At 37.9% G+C, this 10926-nt stretch overlaps 1 protein-coding gene across 1 annotated transcript in view; it reads right to left on the reverse strand.

Moving 5' to 3' along the window:
- AGMO (alkylglycerol monooxygenase) overlaps positions 1-5189 on the reverse strand; it is a 374042-nt gene extending 368853 nt beyond the window's left edge. The window contains exon 1 of the mRNA XM_060156131.1: positions 5127-5189. The gene's annotated coding sequence lies outside the window, so the exon portion shown is untranslated. The remainder of the gene's footprint in view (positions 1-5126) is intronic.
- Positions 5190-10926: the final 5737 nt, after the last annotated feature.

The following is a 10926-nucleotide window of genomic DNA, read 5'->3' on the forward strand; positions in this document are numbered from 1 at the left end:
GATTTTCTTTTACGTTGATAAAATGCTTTGGAAGTAGACAGAAACAGTGGTTGCGCAAAATTCTGAATGTACGTAATGCCACTGGATTGATCTCCTGTGAAAGGGTTAATTTTATGTTATGTGAACTTCACCTCAAAAAAAAAATTTTTTTTTAAGCATCTCTATTTGAAGGCATTAGAGAGTGATCCAGGCAGGACTTGATAAGCCCTGGTCCTGAGGAGAAAGGAAGCGAATTTTAGCAATTCTGACATTTAGTACTTTTTCTGCATTAAACCATTTGCTGATTCTAAGCATCAGCTCAGGGGCTAAATAACTGAGCTGAAAGAAGTAAATGATAAAATCAGAAGCTCAGCAAAACTTTCAATAATTTTATGGGACTAAGATTGGGTGTAAAGTGTGGGACAAAAATTACAGTTCTGTTTCCAATAATGAAGAGAGGCTCAAACAAACTAGAATAAGGATGAATTAGAAACAGACCAGCCTCAAGTAGACAAACTCAGCTAAAAAACACCTCATTCCTAATTGAATTATGTGTTCCTACCCAAAAGAATGCCAGAAGCAAACTTGAATCCTTCTGCAGGAATGTAAAATCATCCAGGTCTCTAATAATAATGAGTGTCTCGGTCAAGTTAATGAGAGCAAAGATGGAGTGTAAGGGATGGACGTAAAATGAAGTTAATTGAACTATCGACCATCAATTTGAGTTTGAGGGCAGGGAAGGAGTCAGAAGGAAGAGACTCAGAATTAAAATTTGAGCATCTAGGAGGATAGTAGTGGTATCACTTGAGTAGGACATACAGGAGGAGTGGGTTTAAGAAATGAAAGAGTAAATAAGCTTGGATGGGGATTTACTATACTTTGAAGTATCTGTGGATTTGTTCCAGGTGGAAATGTGTCCTGTTACAGGAAAACTGTCTAGAAAAACAATATTTTTTATACGTTTGGACCTGACTCTTTGCATTTGCCATCACTAGGCAGCCTGACTATACATGATGTGAATGCCACCTGTTACAAAGTTCATCTGAAATAGCTATGTGGTTAAAGTCGAAAAAGTACAGATTGTCATGTTGGTAATGAACTCTCTTAAGTGCATAAAAGAAAATAAATTTATAAAAGTGAAATGGAAGTATTACTTTACATATATGAAGTAGAATTCCTAAGCTCACAGTCAATTAAAAAAAATTTTATCTCAGCGTAGTTTTTCCATTCAACTGTGAATTTGATACTACTGAAATATCAGTATATGCTGGAAACACATTCTCCTCAGTTTGCAACTTTACAGAAGACATTCCTGTCTCAATCCCAGGTTATACAGAAAGCTTTAATAATATTTGAAAACTGTATATAACTAAAAAATGATTTACATTTTCAATTGTTTGCAAGCCTTCATCTAATTTATATTACATATCTTAACACATGATATTCTATGTTAATTTCTTTCTCTCTCAGCATATTTACCTAAAAATCCCTTTCCAAGGAATTTTACTTCTTTCCATTGAGAGCAGTGGTTTTTAAATCAGCTCTGAGCTTTATAAGGAAATAAACAATTGATGAAAATTGATGAATTCATTTAGAAACAGATTATATAAAGTAAAATATGCACTTATTGTATTTGATATAAACATATACCTTATAAATATATTTTTTTTCTTTATTATAGTAAAGAGAGAGTGGCAGAGATCTAAAAAGAATGTCTATATTGGATACACATGAAGAATGAATAACAAGGGGGTTTACAAAGCATTTCATGAAAGGAAAAGTATACACCTTTGTTTTGGTAGAAAGATCAAATGGTTGATTTGGGAAATTTTAAAAAACAACTATATCCATTTTCAGAAAAGTGGTGAAAGTGTCTAAGAGCCAATCTATAACAACTGATCCAGAATCTCAGTTCATCTACTTAGATTTCAGCTCATACTCATGTCCTCCTCATAGACAATAGAGAGTTCCCTATTGCAGAGCTCATTTAAAGCTAATCCAAGACATTAAAAGTCCCTGATTATTGAAAGTAGTCCCTGCCAACTACTTGCTATAATGTCATAGGCAGAGATACTCCTGAATCATCCCCTCAGATGGAAGACTGCAAAAATCCACTGGCATTTGGAAAGGACTGAACCTATAAAAGCAGGACCCTGAGGTACTGTATCTGACCTAGACCTCTAGAAAAAAATTTTAAAAAAAACTTTTATTTATCATTGAGCAAAGACAGATAATATAAATTAATAGCAAAATTCAATTATAAGCCAAGCAACACACACAAGCCACTGAACTCTTCAGACAGACAATCACATAATAAGATCTAAGTAATACAATAGTCCTATGCCATCATAAAAGTAATCACTCATTAATCAATGTTGGTAAAATCTAACATTGCTTATCCTACATAGTTTGGTTACATTGCATATTTTATGGTTACATTAGCTAAAAATGGATTATAGGTTTTGGCTAGTGAGTCCCTCACTACAAATATACATGGTAGATTAATTTTTCAATTAAAATTTAGATGACATGAGAGGAATTCAGAATCATTATGAAATACCATTTAATTTTCTATTTAACCAAAGTGACAGTAGAAGATGTTAAAGGCAAAAACAGAAGGTTGTATAGTTGTTAATATTGAAAAGACTGGGTTTTCTTAAGTAATCAAAGACCTGATAAAGACAATGTGAAGCACAGTAAATTATTTTAAGATGGAAAATCTTTGCCGTTCAGGCAGATTACTTAAATGTAAAGCAAAATCTTTGTTTACAATTTCTTATAAGAGAAGACCAACATCTAAACAAACTTTGTCCTTTCAACAGAAAGAAAATCAAATTCTAATTTTGCACCAGCATACTTTTAATATTAAACCTCATTTTTTAAAAATTTAAATAAATCCCTTTGAATCTTAGCAAGCTTGAGCACATATAAAATTTCTTTCCCAGGATTCCTTTTCCACAAACCTTCTAAACTTTCTTACATCCATTCAGTTTTTGTCCTATTTTTTTTTCCTTTTACTCATTCTGGAACAGCCAGTCACTTTACTTTCCTTACCTACTTTTTGTACACAGTTCTTTCTTTTCACCCTCTAAGTAGTTTTAATTACATATATTTATTAAAATTCTTAACCCTTAGAATCCTTAATTCCTAGTGAAAACTAAGAAGTAAGCAATTGTGGACTGTCTGTTATGCTAGCATTCTGTATATTGGCAAATTTATAAATACATTTCTGAATTTCCAGAAGTATTGATGTATTCCTCCTCATAGTAAATATTCCAGTGTGGCACAGACATGTTTACTAGTAGACCCAAATATCTCTAGCTCCTTGGTAAAAGAAAGCCAAAAATGAATAAACCTGTGTTCAGTAATTAATTTTTCAGTATTTTATCTTATTCTAAAACAGTCTAGATATTCAATGAATATTCATCATTTAATTTTCTCAGCATAACTGTAAGGATTCAAGTTACCAAAAAGATTTTGGAAACTGTTTTTAAGTAGACATACCATAAAGCATAGTTATTGTTGAAAAGCTCATTTATAAACTTTTATCTTACTTATTTCTATTTAACTTATTTGTTCTTAACAATATATTTAGATTACTTGTGAAAATTTCATGAGACATTGAACAGGTAATCATCACCTTAAGTTCTCTTACTGACAAATTCTGTAACAGAGATAACATGAGCTTATTTGACTTTTAGTAAACCTAGGTAGAATAAAAGTTACATGCCTGCATTATATTTACTATTAATAGCTCTAAAGATATGCCTGTTTTAATTAAACCAACAAGCTTAAACTAGCTTTTATTTGCTGAAGGCTATCCTAGATCACTTGAATTTGAAAAATGTTTGGTTTAGTTTCTGTATTTCTGAGAGTATGCTTGATTTATATAAATGCTTAGTTTTCTTTAAGCCAGTTAAATTGACGTCTTTACAAATTAATTTTGGAAATTCCATTGGAGGTAGAAAGAAAATCACTCATCTATATAACGTACATACATAGATATACATAAACATATAGAGAGATGTAAACAGAGATCTTACAGCTCTGGGTTCATAGAGGAGACTGGGTAGAACATTTACTTCTCAAAGGCACAAAGAAAAGATATCAGTTTCTCTAGGAAGAGTTTTTTTTTTTTTCCTAAGTCCAGATCTTTTGCAATATCGGCAAGCCTCTTAAGATGCATACAGGAGGTTTGGGGACTGGTCAAAAGGATAGGTGGCCTTTGAATTATTTTTAGAGCTGCATTTCTGTTCTTGTAAAGACTGGATTTGTAAAACGAGTACAGTTGTTTTTTCACTCCTCAAAGAATTGGGTTGCAACCAGAATGATATCAAGAGGCTGACCCAGCCATCCAACTACATTATCTTTAATTTGTTTCTTTATATCAAGGAGAAGATTTTCAACTAAGGTGGAAATAAAAAATTCCTATGTTCTACACTTGGAACATATCTTTGGAATGTTGAGGCAAACCCTTCCACAAAGGCCTCAGAATCTTAGCTTAGGGAAGAAAGCCTTAAAAAAAAAAAAAAGCTCCTATCAGGCTTTGAATATCAGCTTTCAATTTCACCAACATCTCACCATAGAGATTTCTTAGAAAATCTTATCAGGTTTCAGCTGGGACAAATAGTCAATATTCCTGGAAGTACTGAACAATCCCATGGATGTAAGAAGCATCCCCAAAGAAAGTAAAGAAGATACCACCCTCCTAAGATCCAGAGCCACGCCCAAGGAAAACCAAAAGAAAGACAGACAATTTCCCTGAGAGCCGGCAACAACTGGTGGGACCCTAGCCATAAATGGAGTGAAACCCACATTTCTGTTAAGCCATATTTCGGGGTCCCCAACCTGACGGTTAAGCTGCCTGGACACACAAGAACCTGTGTGCCCCAGTCAGGCAGAAAGCCAAGTTCTTAGGACACAGAACAAGAAGCCAAACAAGAAGGCAATAGCTGTCCCTGGAGAGGACGGATCAACAACCAAAGAGTACCTGAAAGCAAATTTACAAGTCACAATTCAGAGATCTAACTCTTACACATGTTTTTTCTTGCCAGTGTGAAAGAAAGGGGCAATATGAAATTTCACCTTCCTCTTTTATCCAGGGAACAAAAACAGACATCTGGGAGAGCTTTGGTAAAAATTCTTACCCTTTGCTGGCTTCTGTCAGTTTTCCCAGCATCCTTTCTACAGGCTCTAGAGCAAGTGGGTTGTCCCAGCAAATCTCTCCCTGGTCACCAGAAACTGTGGAGAAGGAAAAGTCATTTCCCTCTATCCTTTATGGTGAATGTTTGGCTGAGACCCCTTTTTCTTTAGAGCACCTGGTAAATGGATAAGCTAATCTAGGTTAAAAGTTCTCCACTGTGGCCACTGTAATTCAAGATGATCTTTGGTAAAGTTAACCCACTCGCACAGTTTTAAAGCAAAATTTTACCCACCTGAAACCTCACACTGGACCCAGGCAGACCCAGCCCTACCCCAGACCCAGAAATGCTCCAAGTCTGAAAGCTCGTGATGCAAAAGCTGCAGTGCTACGATGGGAGAGGGACTTACTCCCCACCTCCAAAGGAAGCAAGAAAACAGTGAACTGAAGGGGCTCGACAGGTACCTTCACCTGCTGGCTCACTGCTCCTGGGGCCGTTGGGGGTCTCTTCAGTTCCCTCTTCCAACTCCAGGACTGTTAAAAGATAAACTGAGGCATGTTAAATTTAAGCATTTATTTGAGCAAAAATCAATTCCAACCTGAGCTCTGAGGACATGTAGGAAATGAAAAACCTTTACAGGCAGAAGGGAGCAGGAACAAGAAAGTTATACTGACAAAGAAGTGGGTTGGTTATTACAAAGTTACTTTCCTTTAGGGGATGGCAAAGATCTGTTACCTAATCGACAGATTACCTAACTAGTGCTGATCAGGTGATCCTTGAAGGACTGAAGATTCATTTTCTGGGAGAGCCAAAACGTTAATTAAGTCTTGGTTTGATGACATGGGATTTAGCATAAGCAACTCAATTTGGGGCCTGTTGTCTTGTTTTTAACACACCTTAATGAACTAAATCCTGCTGTAATGCAGAGATTTATCATGTAAAGGTAATTAGTTTCATTAATTAGACTGAGGTGGCTCTAATGCCACGGCAGCCAATGTAGGCAAACCAAAATCTAAGCCTATAAGTGCCTCAAGGACATGAAATTAAAACGCTAAGGACAACCGATTACAAACAGCCAACCAGGATTTAAGCTACAGCCGATCAATAATCTTCTTACTTTGCTTCCAAACTTTCTCTACATAAGTCTCTCCTCAAGCTCCTGTCAGCAGTGGGATCCTAACCACTTCTGGTTTGCTGCTGCCCAATCTGAATCACTTTTTGCTCAAACTCTTAAAAGTTTTAATATACCTCAGTTTATGTTTTAACAGCTCCAAATGACTTTTTATCATTTTTCTGGACTCTCCTTTGATACTTAAGCTTCCAGTTCTGTTCAAAACCCAGTGTCTGGCAGTAACAACTTTCCAAGTCTTATTTGATAATTCGAATTCATTGCAAGATGAGAAACTGTGACAGAGAAGAATAAATCTGACTCCGTATTGTATCTATTCCTTCAGCTCTAACCCTTGTGCTCTGTTGCCTGTGCTTGGTCACGCTGGCTCTGCATCTAAGAGAGTATTGCCTATAGCCAGAAATATGCAAGATAGCCCATTCTCAAGGCTCTGACCTTTATAAAAAGTTGCAGAGCAGAAAATAACAATTGTCTTGTTGGAGGTTTACAGCAACATTGTGAGCAGACCTACATGGACAGCTGCCAGAACAAAGGATTCCTGCACCAAGAAATTTGTTAACAACCAGCCACGGTGCTCCTGCACTGCCTTTTTGTATAAAAGAAGCCTGAATTCTTACTCGGGTAGATGGTTCTTTGGGACATTAATCCACCATCTTCTTGGTCTGCTGGCTTTCTGAATAAAGTTGCTGTTCCTTGCCCCACCAACTAGTCTATTTAGTGGCCTGTCCTGTGGCGAGCAGTACGAGCTTGGACTCGGTAACAAAACAAGGTAACAGAGCTAATTGGAACTGGACAGAAGAATAAGCTTCCTGCTTTAAGTCTCTTGGCTTTAACAGACCCACTAGATTCATGGTAAAGGAGGGGCCTTTTAAACTCCCTGTTTGTAGCTCTGTTTGCCTTGGCTACAGTGGCTGAAATTTTAGCTGATATCAAGTGGTATGTAAGTTACAATATTTTGCTATGCTGGGGACATTTCCTTTGCGATTAGATGGGCTAATAAGGGAAATCCTTCTACCTAATATGCTTGTTTTATGAAGAGACTATTTTTGGAGTGGTCAAAACACAGGCTTTGGGGTTCAACAGATTTGACTATAAGCCCCATTTAGTGGTGTATGGGTTTAGGCAAGATGCTTTAACTTGCTAAGCTTCAATTATCTCATCTGTAGCCTAGAACAATACTGGACTCTTATAGAGCTGCTGTAGGGATTAAACGGTATAACGCGTTAACCATATCGCGGATAGGAAAGGTCACACACCATAAGCATTAACGAAGTTAGAGTTTATAATGATGATGACTTTTTATTGGAGAAGACAAATCTATATTCATACTTTAAAATGTGTCTGAGGTTTTTCTATCTTGCATTATACGAATTAGCATAGTATCAGGGGAGTGTGTCATCATCAATCTGTAGTAAAATAACTGTGATAGCCTATAATAATTCTATTTAATTAATACTTTTAAGGAAAGTAAATTGGTTATTTTGCCTTGCAGAGGGCTAAAAAAGACTCCATTGAGTCTATTTATTCCAATAATAAAATGGGTTCCATTTAATAACTATGAAAAACTAATTTTGACTAATTTTACAAAGTTAATTAATTTATTTTGGAATCGGTAGTCATACTTTTCAGTTCCTCCTTCATGTAATTTTCAGAAAAAACTATAATTGGAAAGATATTTTAGTGAGGAAATCTATAACTTTGATGTAGCCTATATCCTTGATTTAAAGTAAAGCTTTATTCCATTGTTGATGGTGGAAGTAGTTTGAAAGTTTTACAGCTTTGCTATGCAATCTGACCTTTACAACACCCCAAAAATGGAATGCTTACATGCCATGCTTAAATGCCATCTTACAATATGGTAATGCCATTCTTTTTCAACATAGCATAGTCATCTTAGACCACTGTAAGCTTGACACCTGATTTCACTTTAACAGCACCTGCCTGGAGTACAATTAGCAGTCCATTTTTAAAGAAGGATTTCCATACTGCACAGATGGCATTCCTCATACCAGACAAGCAATGATGTATGTTTGGAAACCAGCCAAACTGTCTGCAAAAAAAATTGTGAGAATTTCAAGACAGGCACCTGAGCAGACGGAAATTTTTCCCTTTTCTCTCCAACTATAAATGAACATCTGTTAAAGCCTACTCTCCTTAACTTTTCTATTTATTCTCATCCGACTTGGTATATTATTAGTACAATTTCAAAGACTATAACCAAATTTTTGCTTTGGCTTGTGACACCCATGTACTGCCCATTAAGAAAATGTACCAGAGCTCCATTTTACAACGAATTTGGATCTACAGGTATATCTTTGAATGGATGTCATGTCATTTCACTCATGAATTAATTCAACAAATATTTATTGCTTGCTACAACTGAAACCATGCCCCACGGACTTAACAGAAGCTGACGGCTAAGGGGAACTCTAGAGCTTGTCCTGAAGAGCAACAGATATGGGAACAGCTTGTCAAAACCCCTCTGCTTGTAAAGGGCCTTCACTGATGAAGCTGGCGATATTTTTCCTTTTTCTTTCCCTCTCTTTCATTGCCTACCTTCCCAGCTTCAAGTAGCCCAGTTGTTTTACAGGAACTTGGAGTCAGCTCTCGTCCAGTGCGAGCCCGCTAAGGCCGGTTGGGCCCACCGACCCTAAAACTGGACCTGTGCAGATGAATGGCCTTTTGAAGTCTGAGGACTGGAAAATTCCACCCTCAGATCCTTCTAAGCCAGCGGTCCCCAACCTTTTTGGCACCAGGGACCGGTTTCGTGGAAGAAAATTTTTCCACAGACAGGGGTGGGGGAGGGGTGGTCAGGCGGTAATGGGAGCGATGGAGAGCGCTGGGGAGCGCTGGGGAGCTGCAGATGAAGCTTCCCTGGCTCACCTGCTGCCCACCTCCTGCTGTGCAGCCGGTTCCTCAAAGGCCGTGGAACGGTCCCGGTAGCGGTCCGCGGCCTGGGGTTTGGGGACTCCTGTTCTAAGCGCCTCCATTTTGAATACGCAGCTGCAATTCCGCAGTGACGGAATACGCCTCCGCAGATTACGTCACCTCTTCCCGCTTCCAATCACCTTTCGCCAGCTTAGGACCACCAGGCGCAGCCCATAAATATCCCAACCCCCTTGCCTCCGTGGAGGCGGATCTAAGACTTGTTCTCTGTTTCCTTGCTTGGTTGCCTTGTGAATAAACTCTTTCTTGGTTGCAAACCTTGGCTTCTCAGCATTTGGCTTGCCGCTCACAGGGCAAAGGAACTTGGTTCAGTAATATAACCTTTCAAGCACAGGATCGATGTTTATAATTGCGCAAATCATGCGTTGCTCACCGCCAGGGCATGTCATTTACTTCACAATTACCATTGCAGTTTTACAACGCACACTCTGCTCACTGAGCATGGCATTCTGATATTTTGAGGCAGGAGTGCCCTTTTGTAATTCCCACAGATTCAGGATATGGGCTGGTGGTCGGGCTTCCAAGGACAGTTCAACGTACTGGAGACAGAGTAATGAGCCCAATACACAAAGTCCTTGCTCCCAGAAAGTCTGCAATCAATAAGGGGAAAAAAATCAGTAGATACCTTCCTAACAGCTAAAAAGGAAAAAACAATACTACTTAAAGGGGTAGAATGTGACAGGTGGTGCCGTTTTATTTAAGATCAGGGATTGCCTATGTAAGGAAGTGGAAGCCTAAAGGAAATGAGGGAGTAAGTCCGAGACCCATGTCGTGGAAGAGCATTCCAGGCAGAGGGGTTGGGGAATCCGAGGCCTGAATGAGAGAGGCATGAACTCAGCGTGGTCAAGGGTAGGCAGGAAGCCAAGAGTGGTTGGAGCTGAGGCCGTGCAGAGAAAGTATTGGCAGACAAGTCAGCAGTTTGTGGCCAGATTTGCCTGTCTTGAGGCCCAGGTGAAGGTTTTGGTTTTTATTCTGAGCCACTGGAGTATTGTACGCAAAGGAGGGACATGATCTGATTTGCCTTTTAAAAACATCTACAAATGTTACATTATGGACTACAGCTTTCGCTTGAAATTTTACATTTGCAAGAGTCCCCATGAACCATTTATTAATCTGATTTGCATTTTAAAGGGACCACTCTGACCGCAGTGTGGAGAACTGATTATAGCAGAAGAGGAATGGAAATGAGGACAACTATTTTCATGTGTTAAATTTCCCTAAATAGTTTGTAAGTGGCTTTAGCATAGGACCACTGCATTCTTCTGTCCTTCTGCCCAGAGAACCACCTAGAATTTCAAATGCTGTTTGGAAAACAGTAACTTTCATAAGCATAGGTAGGTGTGTAAATTGGTATTTTTAGGCGGGAAATCGGCAATGTGTACAAAAATTCCTAGCAATGAGCACACCTCCTTGTCCCAAATAATTTACTTCCTATAAAAATCCCTTCATGGGAAAAATCAGATTTTGCAAAGAGGAATGTAAAAAGAAGTTCATTTCAATATTGTTTAGGGAAAATTTGGGGGAGGGGGAGTAAATACTCGCTAATAAAGGATTTATTCAATATTGCATACTACATCCACATAAGGGAATACTATTTAGGTATTAAATATGCTTATATTATTAAAACCAAAACAAAACAAAACAAACAGCTTACAGAGCAGCATGTATGCTCTTTCAACTATTACTCAAAATATACATTTTTACTGAAAAATATTTTCTAAAATTTTGTGT

Source organism: Lagenorhynchus albirostris, chromosome 8 (assembly GCF_949774975.1).
Source record: "Lagenorhynchus albirostris chromosome 8, mLagAlb1.1, whole genome shotgun sequence".
In the NCBI taxonomy this organism is placed as follows: domain Eukaryota; kingdom Metazoa; phylum Chordata; class Mammalia; order Artiodactyla; family Delphinidae; genus Lagenorhynchus; species Lagenorhynchus albirostris.